General features: G+C 39.9%; 1 long non-coding RNA gene across 1 annotated transcript; it reads left to right on the top strand.

Moving 5' to 3' along the window:
• Positions 1 to 2,456: 2,456 nt before the first annotated feature.
• LOC120718200 lies at positions 2,457 to 3,820 on the top strand. Its single transcript, XR_005692409.1, has 3 exons — positions 2,457 to 2,773; positions 3,021 to 3,227; positions 3,357 to 3,820. It is a non-coding gene; the product is annotated as an uncharacterized LOC120718200 (long non-coding RNA).
• The last annotated feature ends 10,105 nt before the right edge of the window (positions 3,821 to 13,925 follow it).

Raw genomic sequence — 13,925 nt, 5'->3', positions numbered from 1 at the left:
TTTGCCTGCTGCTATGTCTTCAAATAGGATCTGATGTCTATTTTTTCTACATATGGTTACAAAAGAGCCAGAACAGTTTCTGTGGGATAGTCTTACATATGCTGCTGATTAACCCCTCCACTGTGCATTTAGTGGGAGGGGGAGTGGATTCATAAGGAGGCTTTTTGTGCAGCAGTCAGCTCTTTGTGAGCTTGAGGCTTCATCGGCACTTACTGTGAACAGTTTCTGCAGTAAATCAGACTTAAAAAGGGAACCTGTCCTGACTGTCTGACTGTTTGAACTTCATCCATCCATTTCTACTCACTAATCACTGCAGCTTATCCTTTTCTGCTGCTGCTGCTGCACAAACACTGAGGTGTTCCTAATGAAGTGCTCGTGCTGCTAAACTGACCTATGACCTTCAGAATCATCTTGGTCTGATAGTCCACTTTGGGGATGTTGCAATCGTACGGGCCGGCGTTGTCCGCCCTCAGGCCCTTTATGAGGATGGAGAGGTTTCCAGTCTTGTATTGGTCTGGGAAGCTGACCACACAACCTTTAAACTTTGGATCTATTTTATGCTCTTTGCTTTCGATGATGTCCAACACAACTTTGTCATTCTTGTCCCTCCAGAAGGCAGTGACCGGCTCGGACAGCTTTTCAGAGTAGATGCAGGGCAGCATCACCCCTGATGAAGCCGGTCCTCACAGACTGGCTGCTGGCTGCAGGACAACAGGACAGGTGAGTTACAGGTTACCTGTGCACAGCTTCACCACAGCTCTGTACTTTAGCTCACTGTGTGCAAAGTGAAGAACTCAGCAAACCCTCTTGAATTTCTCTAAACGTGCAGAGAGGCCAGTTTTATAGGGTTTGTAAACAGGAAGACATTCCTGATAAAACAATCTGGAAATCTCAATCTCGCACATTCTGTGCATTGAAAGCAGACAGGTGAGGTGGTTTTGTTAGATTTTGTTCTGGGCAAACCCAAATGGACGAGACCCTGGGGTAGACCCAGAACCTGCTGGGGAGATGATCTCATCTGTCCTGTAAACATCTCGAGGTCCACCAGGAAGAACTGGATAGTGTGGCTTTGGAGCAGTATTTATAAAATCTCTCTATCATCATTATCTATGTTACAAAAAAGGACAATAAGGAAAATCCAAAACTTTGGTTAGAGAGATCATAATGAATGATTCTTAAAAATAAAAAAACACTTAAATTCACTCACCAATTCATTTTTAACTCCAAAAATATGTATAAAGCAATAAACAGCCAACTTCCTGATAATATCCTAAAATTGGTTTTTAAAATAGACGGGGGACACAGTTTGATGGAGGCAGTTATATTTAAACCACCCCTGTGTCCACACTACACTACAAACTGTCTCTTAATGTGGAGTAATGACAGGAAGCAATGTAGAACCAAGAAATATGTTTGTCTGTAGCACCAACCGTCTACACTTCTAGTCTATTTCTGATGTAATGTCCTTAACCAGTGTGTCAGACGACCAACCACCAGCATGCACAAGCTCTTTAATCTAATTTACATTTTTAGTGCTAAAATATAATGATTGATGTTAATAATATAGCTTTTAAATGTATCATTTTACAAAAAACTGGGAAAAAATAACTACAGTAATATTATTTGATGCCACTGAGGGTTGAAATGCACACAGGATGCATCAAGGGAGCCGGTGTTCCCTACAGCTTCACTAACTGACTTGTCTATATGTTTATGGGATTTATGTTCATGTTGATTGTGTTGATTACAAAGATCTGCAGAAAGGCTCCAGTTATTCTTCACTCTGTACATTGCTGTACATGCCTTGTATACTTTCTTCAGCTGAACTGTGTACATTCAGGAAATATAACTATAACTACTGAATCATGCAGACCGCTCAAACAGTAACAACATTATCATCACTGAAATGGATACAAACTGAACCATTTCAGACCTCCTATCACAGCCACTCCAAATCCAGTGGCTGTGATTGGAGGTCTGAGCTCCACACTGAGATCCACACCTGGGATCAAGTCTCAGATAAAAGTCTCAGTAGTGGGAACTGAAAACAGGTCTGAGTAGGATGAATACAACGAAAGATCCTGCCTTCAAAAGTCCACCTTAAAAGCTCACAGACTCACTGAAATCTTTATTCTGTCCTCTAAAAAACTCAGAGCAGGACTTGAGGTCTCAGAATCTGCTCTGTGAGCAAAAGAGCGACTAGACCACGGAACTGAAGGTAAATAACATCATGGAGGAACTAGCAGCTACCCAACTAAAAAACAGCTCGAAATTCTCATGAGTTGTTGGAAAAGAAAATCGCCATCATAATGCGGCTACCCATCCGGCGCCAGCTGTGGGCTCAAGGCTGGAGCCGAACAATCAACTCCCTGATAACGACTGTGTTTAGACTGTTCCTTCCCATTCCATGCAAGGCCACCTGGGTTGGCTGGGGACTGTTTACTTAGCCTGGCAGGGCGAAGAAACGCTGTCTCAGCTGAACTATGGACACGCATACACATACACTTACACTGATAAGCACACACTCATCCCCCCTCCCTTTCCAACGCCTTCTATGCTTGTTTCCTGCGAGGGAACACGGCGGGTCTGTGTGCCGCACTTGAATGGTAGCGCTGTGCAGGGCGGCTGCTGTGTTCGCTTCGGATTACTCCTCACCCACCCCTGTGGCTTGTCATGTCTTCACAATGTTGTGCTGTGGACATTTATGTGCTTTTTTGTGCAGAGGAGTTTTTTTGTTTCCTGTTCTCATGCTGTCCTACTATGGAAGCATACCGTGAGTAGGGGTCTCTTTTTTTCCTCTTGTACTTTCCCCATTGTAGTGTACATTTCAATGTTTTTTTTTTCTCTAATGCTACCAATCTCCGACCTGTATCCCCATGTAATGTCTGTGCTATATGTGTAAGGTCGGGGGGGGGGTCCCATTTCACTGCAGGGCAACCTGCATGTGACGAATAAAGCTTTGATTGATTGATTGATTGATTGATTGATTGATCGATCGATTGATTGATCCCATCTCACAGCTGTCAGAGTCTCTGAGCTGGATGGACTCTGAGGTCCTCGTTTCTCCCCAATGAATCACAGTAAACAAATTTTAAAGCTTAGACTCACCCGAGCTGCACAGCAGACACAGCAACACCACCGAGCTGCAGAGAGTCGACCACTGAGAGACGCACATGAAGGTGATTACGTCCTGCTGCTGATGTCAGATGCAAATTTAACTGCCAAAGGTATGAAAACACCCCCCTTCATTGTTTATGTACTCTGACAACCTTGGCGTCAAAATGGAACTTTGTGGAACAGTAGAAGCTTCATCACTGATGAGGAAATTTTCCTTTTCCTTGTTCTTTCTGTCACAGCCGTCTATGATAGACTGAAGTAACACCCGAGTGCTCCGTGCTGGTGGTTGGAGTGAAAAACCAGTGGAAAGGAAGCAGAGATGTGATTGACTCAGAGACGGTGGTGTGATTTTTTTTTCTTTCCATGTTTTTTGTCAGGCGTGTTAGTGTGCAGGAAACCTTTAAACACGTCTGAGGCTTGCTGTGAATTTACGTCACTGTTTATATTGTTTTGTTTACCTGTGCTATTCTTCATAATGACATCATCAGACAGTTTATTATCATGTAAATTTCCTATGACTTGTACAGTTTAGGCAACATTGTGCTACTGTATAGTTACATTGTATGTGTCATTTAATCCACAGTTTTTGGACTTTTGTTTATTTAAATATTCTGCTTGATTGTTTGTCTGTCTAACATCCACAGTTTTCAATAGAATAGAATAGAATAGAATTCAACTTTATTGTCATTGCACATGCACAGGTACAGGGCAACGAAATGCAGTTTGCATCCATCCAGAAGTGCTTTAGTGATATAGATATATTACAATATATATTAGCAATAATATAGACATGTGAGTATATTACAGAAATGGGTCTATTATGGTATGTTATAATGTACACGGTATGAAGTATGTTGTGAATATTCTATAACTATAAGTATGTACAGGCTGTAGTGAGTACAAGCTATGTACAGGCTATGAACAGGATATAAATATGAAAAACTATACAGAATATGAAATAAATAACTTTACAGAATCTGAGATATACAGCTATACAGAAATGGGAACTATGCAAGTTGTAAACAGTTGTAGGATTAAAGATTATCGAATGTACAGAATGATTATTTACACAGAGCTATACAGTAGTGCAGTTAAGATAAGTGAGGGTGTAGATAGTTTCTACAGAGGCTATATAAAGTGCTAGTGGTTGTGAGTGGTGGTTCAGTCCATGTTATTATTGTGTGTTTGAGGGTACAGTTGTCCATTGTGGGTGTGTGTATGTTCAGTCCATGAGTTTAACGTGGGTCAGATGTCAGGAGGCAGAGTTCAGGAGTCTGACAGCTGTGGGGAAGAAGCTGTTCCGGTACCTGGTGGTCTTAGTCCGGAGGCTCCTGTGGCGCCTCCCAGAGGGCAGGAGGGTGAAGAGTCCATGTGATGGGTGACTGGGGTCTTTGATGATTTTCCCAGCCCTTTTCAGACACCGCTTCCTGTAGAGATATCGTATTGAAATATTGTGTGCTTATAGATACCAATAACAGCTTCAGCTGAGCTAATTCTGGTGAAAATCGGGTCAAAGTCACAGCAAATGTGAAAGTCAGTAAAACCCCTTTATCCACATTTTTTTAATAGATTGCCTTAAAACGTAACAACAATACACTAGGCTTGGGGAACATTAATAATCGTTTCACCCTGACCTGTATTGTTAGCGCCTAAGGTCAAAGTTCACCTTGAAAGGAACTTTCAAGAAAACATATTTAGTATAATATTAACAGGCATGGAAACAGCTGTACAACACACTTTTTATTTTTTCAATTAGACGACATCACAGTGACACCTTAACAGACTGATGTCATCATGTTGCCATAAAAAGATCATCAAAGTTTTATTAAAACCCTTGTCCTTTTACAGGGTTGTGCTCTGTGACTTCTCTTGCTTTTTTTCTTGAGTTCTTGCTGGTTTAGTGTTTGAGTCTTCCCTCAGTATTGCATTCATGTGTCTGTGTTTCCTCCTTTATCTCACTTCCTGTCTTATTTTTACAGTTAGTTGCTTTGCTATTAGTTTTGCTTCCCTCGTGTTGTCCTCTGTGATTTAGGTAAGCTGTGTCTTGTTTCCCTGTTTGCCCTTCTATGTGTATAAATTGTGGTTAACTTCCACTAGTCTTTTGTCTGTTCTGCTTGCCCCACTGTGTTTTCAGGCTTTGTTTCAGTTTCAGTACTTACTTACAGACTTAAGGATGGCTGTCTTTACTTTCTCCAGATTCTCAGTCTTTTCTTCACTTTGCAGAAGAGTGACAGTGGAAGACATTTTTTGATCTTTGCAACCAGAACAAAATGAAAGCTGGAAAAAAATTCTATTTTTTACAGTTCACACAAAAAGTAATCTATAAGTTTTTTTCATTGTCATGTGACTCAGCAAACAGCAGAGATCTACAAGGGAAATGCATAGCATGGAAACAGAAGCAAGCCGAAAATACTGTGTAAAGATAAATAAAGACAGAATGAGAGAACATCACACTCCTCAAACGCACTTTAAACACTGACAAACTATGAGCTGTGCTTGACATTTACAGCAGAAAACAGGAATTTAAAACATATTAAAATGAAACAGACTAAACCATAAATAACAACAGTATTTGGTCATCAACAAAACGGGTTCCTTCAGGCATTAAATAGCATGTTAGATGGTGTAGTACCTTTATATTTTTGTAAAATAAATAATTCCAGAAGTTCAGACAGCATCAGAGTTATGCAGGACTGGCTGTCATTATACAAAAACGAATGAACTAAAGTGTGTGAAGACATCTTCAATCTGAACAGAGCTGTGAGGACAAATACAGCTTTTCCCTCAAGCATCAACTCTGTGCACACACTTAAATCACAGATCACAGTGACTCCACTGCAACACACACAGTCAGGAGGATATTTTGCTGAGGAGACATTTTTATAAAGGTTTCAACAGGAAAGCAGAATAATAACCACAACCAGAGTCAGAGGAGTCGTTGCATTGACAGCTCCTGCAACATAAACAGGATCCGGATCAGTCAGGTTAATATGAGTGACTCTTAAAGATTCTGCTGTGCATGACATGAGGCACAGCTGTGTGAGGGAGCTACAAACCTGACACGATGAGGTGAACTAAGCCCACCATTGAGATGAAGCAGTCGTAGGAGCCACTCTCTGACAGCTGGATGTTCTTCAGAATTATGGAGAAGTTTCCATCTTTGTACTGATCAGGAAAACTCAGTATTCGACCTGTGAACATCTGGTCCTGATACTCAGCAGATGGCATGCCATCAATGATGTAAAACACAGGTTTGTCCTGTTTGTACCAGAAGAGAGGGGGAAGTTATTGGTGTAGACGCACGTCAGCAGGACATTTTCTCCCACCAAACCATGGACCGAACCACTCACTGTGACATATCAAACACAATAGTTGTACATACACTGACTTCACAGACAGTCCAGCAGTGATGTAGGTGAGCTGCCTATCAAGAAAGACTAAACTGTGAAGTCAGAAGTAAGAGGAGGGTTACAAACCAGGACCTCACCTAGATCTGATCTTGAGTCTAAGAAGCAGGTGCAGTTCACTAAAACAACACTGTGGAGAAAAACAAATGTACAATATAAATCGTCTGATAGGAAGGTCAAGCAATCATGCTTTCAACTGTAGCAAAAAGAACGTCCACAGAGCTCACAGTTTGAGTATAAGTGTAACAGTGTCACGGTTTGCGGGGCAAGCCATGTGTAAATTAAACAAATAAATAGTAGTGAATAAAATATTTTGATTCGCAAATCTCATTAACTCTTATTTTAATCACAATAGAATCCAGAAAATATATCAAAGGTTTAAACTGAGAAAATGAGCTTTAGCGTTTCTGGATAATGTTCACATACAGCTTCTTCTCTCCACGATGATGAGTTTTAATACTTTTGTGGAAGACCAGAGTAAGCTGTGTTCACAGACAGTGATTTCTGAAAGCGTTCCAATACTGATTTCCAACCATGTCATTTGGACAGTTTTCTTCAGATTCTCTGAATCTTTTGGTGATATTATGTACTGTGATAATAAATTTATACAAAATCCAATTTTTTCTATTAAATTTGATCCATGTAATTTTACATTCAGAAATCTTACGAAATTGTTCCACAATTTGTAGATGCAGTTTGTTGCAGATTAGTGAACGCCTGCAGAAGATGCTCGTTTATATCCCCAGTCACTACCTCCCAGATACTGTCACTTAAGACTAGAAAAAACACAGTAACTAGAGAAATACAGTAAGTAAGATAATGCTTTGGCTCCTTGCTGTAATTAATAATTAACACTATAAAAACAGTGACTCTTAGCTGTAATTGTGTCTGACAGTGGGTAATAAAGCAAATTCACTCTGGAATGAATTGTTATTGATAGTAATTGGTACATCATTGAATTTAATTTCATGGAAACTGACTTTCACCATAAAACAGACACAATGCAGAGCAGTCCCAAAAGATGGCACAATAACATCATAATCTTTTGTCACATTTATGTTTTCCAGGATAATATACAATAGAGCGTTGCAAGAAAATGCCACACCCATCCAATACCAGGCTAGTGGAAAATTACAGGACTGGAAACCAGACCCAGTGCCAAATAAGGGAAAGACAAGTCTATACCACGGCTCCTCCGCAACCTTTTAACTAATAATATTAATATTCGTGATGTGTTTTTACTGCTTTGGTGTTGTACCCTTTCTCTGTCTGGACCACTGGACACAGAAGTCCATGGTCCCGTGCAAAACTTGAAACTTCAATCTTTTAATAATTTTTGAAAACGTATACTTTGAGTTTGCTCATCTTGTCTCACAAAACAAAAGCTTTTTGTTACCAAAAGCTCTCAATAGAAATTCTTGTGAGTTATGATTCTTTTCCCCACACTGAGCCATTACAGCCAGTTTCATGGTTCACCCACCTGCTGAATCAGCTTTAACCCCTGACTGTACACATTTTCCTGTTTAGAGGCAAAGTCACCCTCTACAATGTAGCAACAGGAAATAGAAATCTATTTTTAATTTCCTTCTTTTTCTTTATATTCAAGCTGAATTCAATTAAAATAAACAAATTAGACTTAAGTTTGTATTCCCATCTTCAAATGTTATTTTATTATTATGTTAATACAGCACAAGCTTTGTACAAAATAGAAAAGTCCTCCAAAGAGATACTTTTTACTTTCTTACTTTGAGTACATTTCAGAGCCTGCAATTTTTTTACTTTTACTTGAGTAAAATCAGTCCATCAGCTTTTACTGGAGTATTTTTTAACAGTACTATCTGCACTTCTATAGATTAACTAAGTATACAATGTCTGTACTTTTGCCAATTCTGCATTTTATTCAAAGCAGCTTTATCTATAAGTTGTTTCAGAATTTTTAAAAATGCTCCTCAAGGGTTCGGGTTAATGGGTTAAAAGAGCTCAAATAGGTAAAAACTAAGAAACAGTGAGTAAGTGGCGGTCAATGTTGAATACAATAGCTAATGCTTCTGTCAGCTAAGGGCTTTTTCTTTTTTCTTTTTGATGAATCTTTTCATTGTTTTCTCACCTAACTCTCACAATCATTCTCATTCATCCATTCACAAACTCCAAACTTGTTAGTGCCTGTCATGCTTTTTTCTCTTTTTCTCTCTGCTTTGCTGGTGACTGTGACTATCCAAGTAAAACTTGAATACAGTTAATCTAAAATACACTTAGAAAGCATAGACATCTTACCAAGTTCACTGTCTTCCAGCACTCTCAATAATGCCTCACATAAAAAGAAAGATGGAATGGACTCAGTGCTGTTATCTCTAACAAGGAAGAGACCAATAGGATCATGGGGAAATAAAATGAACCATAAAATGTAAATGAAATGAAGAGGGACAGCCTACTATTCATGCTATAGCCATCACCTGGTGTTACAGCCGAACTGAGTGAACTGGTGAAATGAAATAAAGAACACCATTGTTGTTGTTTTTTGTAATTTTAGTTTCGTACATACTGCAGGTGTCTGGAAGTTTTGGTTGCGCTACCTAAGCATCTACCTAGCTAAAGCTAAGCAAACATAAAGGAAGTAACTTTTTTCAAGTAGCAGATAATTTGTAAAAGCAACGTTTCTATCAGTTCAAAAAAAACATCAGTGAACACACAAACTGTGTGTGTGCAGTTTGTCATATGTCAGATATTGGGTGTGTGCATGTGACATCATGTTTTTTCATATTGTTACACATGCAGCTAAACAAACTGAGGTGAACTAACTATGTTATTTAAAGCTTGCATGGAAATCCTCTGCAAGTTAGTGCAGGATAAACAGGTTAGTTTGTTAGTTAGTTTGCTGCAAAATCAGCCTCTACAATAAAGACAACAGAAAATATATATATATTTTTATTTTCCTTCTTTTTCTTCACATTCAAGCTGATTATAATCAGAATTAGAATTATTTAAAAAAAATTATACTAAAGTTTGTATTACCATCTACTGATATTATTGTATCATTATGTTAACATAGCACAAGGTTCAGTTAGCTTTGCACAAAAATAGATGCTCACTCAAAAGCAGAATTTGTCAGTGTGTTGTTCAGAGCCGTCACAATATCAGATTTTCACCATACAGTTGTCAAGTCTCTGTGCAACAGCAAAAAAACCCACCAAAACAATAGCCTGTCATTAACATGACATAATTTGTCTGAAATGTGTCAGCCATGATCATATGACATTAAAGTATCCAGATTACAAATGCAATGTCGATGACTTTTGGGGTGACTGTGGGTTTGTGCTCCACCCTACGGCTGTATGTTTCCCGATTTATGAAATCCTGGAAACACCCCTGCTTATACCTTCTTTTTTCTCCAATTTCCCTTTATCTTTTTGTGTTTTAATAATTGAATATGTTCATTTTGTGTGATAAATATTTTGTGTATGTGCATGCTTTCAGAGATATTGGGTTTCTGTTCACAGTCACTGCACTGATTGAAGGCAGAATAAATAACATGAAAACTTTCAACCTGGCAGCTGTGTAAGGTGAGCGATTCTCTAAAAGATACACGCAGACATCATCAAACTGGGGCTCTTGTAGAGATGTTACCCCAGAATTGATAGTTTCTCTTCATATCTTCATTTTTGCTCCATGGATAGATGATCCAATTTGTCTTGGCTTGAGGCAGGTGAACAAAAACAAAACTTTTGTCCAGCAGTACGACTGACTGTCCACTACTGGGAGTCTGATGTTTTGCTCACCAGGGTAGCAAGTCGGTCACATGACTGTATACTGTATGATGAGATAAGTTCATATTGCTTGAATGTGTTGTTACAGTAAACAAGAGCAGAATAAATGAAAACAAACTCAACAAAAATCTCTCAGCTTTGAAATGAAAATACACCAGAATGTATCAAAAATGAATCAGATGTGCAAATATCACATTATTATGAACAAGAGCAGCTTAAAGAACCCCCAGAAAACCCCGAAAGACATTTCAAAGAAATACATTTAAACTTCTTGAACATCACATTGTAATACCATGGCCCTTGTAACCCACTGTTTATTTCTGGCCACTAGCTCCCACAAGATTTGGGTTGGGTCCTGTAGGATGCCAGATGCCAATGCTGGGCTCTACCACAGACCTCCAGGTTTGTTTAACTCCTACTTCATATGCAAATTTCAGAGGTGAAATGAAACCCTGCCCTCCTACGTACACACTGGCAGTCTTTTCTTTCCATCTCAAAAAAATGATTAACGATTTTTTTTGCACTAGCAGCAGTAGTGAATGACAGTACCGATCAGTCTGTGTTGGAAACCGTGCTTCATTAAGAGTTAATGAGAAAAATCAGAAATGTGAGGTTTGTAGTGAGATGCAGGTGGCCCGGCATTGACTTGATGTCTCCAGATGAAGGTCCAGAAAAATTCGTCTCAGGTTTGGAGACACATTTATCTGCAATAAGATAAACCACATGAGGCAGTAGCTTTGATATCACTTCTTTTTCTTGCATCCTATGCATCTTCTAATGATATAATGTGGCATAGGATTCAGAATGAAAAGAAACTTCTGAATTATTAATCCAAGCAGTTTTTCACACTGGGAATATGCTTCTTTATTGACTGTAAGAACCAGATAAGTTTTGAGTGCTATAAGATTATATGCTGTTTGTGGGGAGTGTGATCGGTAGGAGTTCTAATTTAACTGTGTTGTTTGAGCACATTAACTAAACCACATGCCATAGATGGGATAATGTTGCTTACATCGCTTCACTGAAATTGGATATTCTCCAACTATAAGATCTCTGACGGTTGTTTGACATAATTTATTATGCCTGCCTGGATGTTTTGTTTGACCACAGTGATACGAGCACACTGAGCTGTGGGAGGAGTCTGAGTGCGACCAACCTGACACAGTGACCTCGATGACCTTGAAGTCCATCTGTGGGATGATGCACTTGTACAAATTGCTGTCTGATATCTGGATGCTCTTCAGGAGGACAGAGAAGTTTCCCTCTATTTACAGATGAGGAAAGCTCTGAACCTGCCCTCTGAAAGTCTGATGTTGAAAGCAAACATCTGTGTTGCCATCAGTGATGTCCAACAGGATTCTGCCTTCTCTGTCCTCCCAAAGAACCTCAAACCTCTGAGGTAAACGCTGCAGCTCGGAGCAGATGCAGGGCAGCAGGACGTCATGTCCAGCCGGAGCGCAGACATCCAGAATGCTCACTGACAGATACACAATGTGTGTAACAGGAATAGGACGATATATAAAAGCATGGCTCAGTGTGAGCTACACATGAGATAATGTTTAGCAAAGCCCCTCACAGATCCCAGTCTGATCTCTCTGTTCTGAAAACATCAAACACACTGATCACTGCAGACGTCTGCGGGGGATTTAAGAACACAGAGGAAGACTCACCTTTGTCAAAGCTGATGATGAAGATGGTGAAGAGGACAGCGGGGCTGTAAAGCAAAGATATAATGTGTCAACACACGACTGCAAATATATCTCAGTGAGAGCAGGTGAACTACAGGCCTCTCCCCAGTCTCTGAATACTGCAGTTTGGCTGAACAGGGCGCAGATACAGGCCACCTTAAACTCTCAGCAGACCACAGGTGAAGCAGCGTTTTAGCTGCAGACATTAAACTGGATATGTTTGAAAAGACCCGAGGAACTCACAGACAGCGCATACAAATAGAGAACAGGCTCCGGTGATTCTGCAACTTTGCAGTCACTGTGTTTTAGAATAGAATAGAATAGAATAGAATAGAATAGAATAGAATAGAATAGCCTTTATTGTCATTGTACAGAGTACAACGAAATTGGAGTGCCACTCCCTTGGTGCAAGTTTCAATAATAAATATAATGTAAAATATAAAAAGTACAAAAAAACAATCGTAAGTACTCAGACAATAGTATGTACAATATATACAGGATAGCAGCATTAATATAATGACAGTATGAATAGCAGCATAATATAATGACAGTGACGGTATGGAATAGGTTCAATTGTTTTTGTGCTTATTTACTACGGTGATAGCTCTGGGAAAGAAGCTATCCCTGAATCTGTTTGTCCTGGTTTTATGTGACCTGTACCGTCGGCCTGACGGTAATAGTTCAAACAGTTGATTGCTGGGGTGAGAGTGGTCCTTGATGATATTGCCAGCTCTGCTGAGGTACCGAGAGTTTGCAGTGACCTCCAGGCTGGGCAGAGAGCAGCCAGTGATCTTCTGGGCTGTGTTGATGACCCTCTGCAGTACTTTCCTGTCCGCAGCTGAGCACCCTGCATACCATGATGTTATGCCGTACATTAGGATGCTCTCTATGGTGGCTCTGTAAAATGTCACCAGCAGCCTCTCCTCCAGGTTGTTCCTCCTGAGCACTCTCAGAAACGCTGCTGGGCCTTTTTAACCACCGCCGTGGTATTTGCAGTCCAGCAGAGGTCATCAGAGATGTGCGTGCCCAGAAACCTCATGGAGTGTACCCTCTCCACACAGTTCCCGTGGATGTAGAGTGGGGCCTTTTCCATGCTCCCCTCCGACTGCAGCTAGCTACAAAGTGATCAATCCTAGCTATTCTGCCAGCCTTCCTGGTGCTGCCCACTGAACTCACTGCATTGCCTCTGCAGCAGAGCCGCAGACCACACCCTGCAGCACACCCAAGGATTTGTGTGGCAGTTTCACTTTTTTTGCCATGAACGAACACAAATTATATTCTGACATCTTGAGATCACAACTAATTCAAAACTCTGCCATTCATTTGTCCTATTGGAGCTTAGTAAGGCATCATATGCCCCGTCGGATACTAATATCACACAAAGTTGCTTGACTGGGCAAAAATGGGCAACTCTTATAACCTGGTAGGAAACACAAAGAATAATAAATTTCAAGTGTTGAGTTTACAACAAAAACCTCAATTGTGTCATTTATTACAGTAAATCACAACGAAAGAACATTTTAAAAAAAGGCATTTTAATAAGTTTCAACCAGAAGTGGCTGTGATGGAGCCAAGTGGTACAACTGGATGCATATAATTATTATATTTCTACATATACAATTATAGTATTGATATATTTAAGCAGCTGAAGTTGGAGCAAAAAGTTAAAAAAAATAAAAGCATGTGAACTAGACAGAAATGGTCATCATAGAGGGTTAAATCATATTTGATCAGAGACTGAAGCTTTGAGCAACACCTAGTGGCCGTATGACACCGCCGCTCCAATACAAGCTTCGTAATTAAAGGTCCATCGTCCATGAACCACTGCTTTAAATCGTCTTCAGTGCAGAAAAATGCATGTGACCAAGGGCGTCACATGATTGGATCAACACTATCAAATGGTCTGGACCATTTGATAGTGTTACGTAACGTGAGATGCGTGTGAATGT

Source organism: Simochromis diagramma, unplaced genomic scaffold (assembly GCF_900408965.1).
Source record: "Simochromis diagramma unplaced genomic scaffold, fSimDia1.1 OVJJ01000518.1, whole genome shotgun sequence".
NCBI classification, from domain to species: Eukaryota; Metazoa; Chordata; class Actinopteri; order Cichliformes; family Cichlidae; genus Simochromis; species Simochromis diagramma.
Note: the sequence above shows the minus strand (reverse complement) of the source record. Positions and strands in the feature narration are given on the sequence as shown.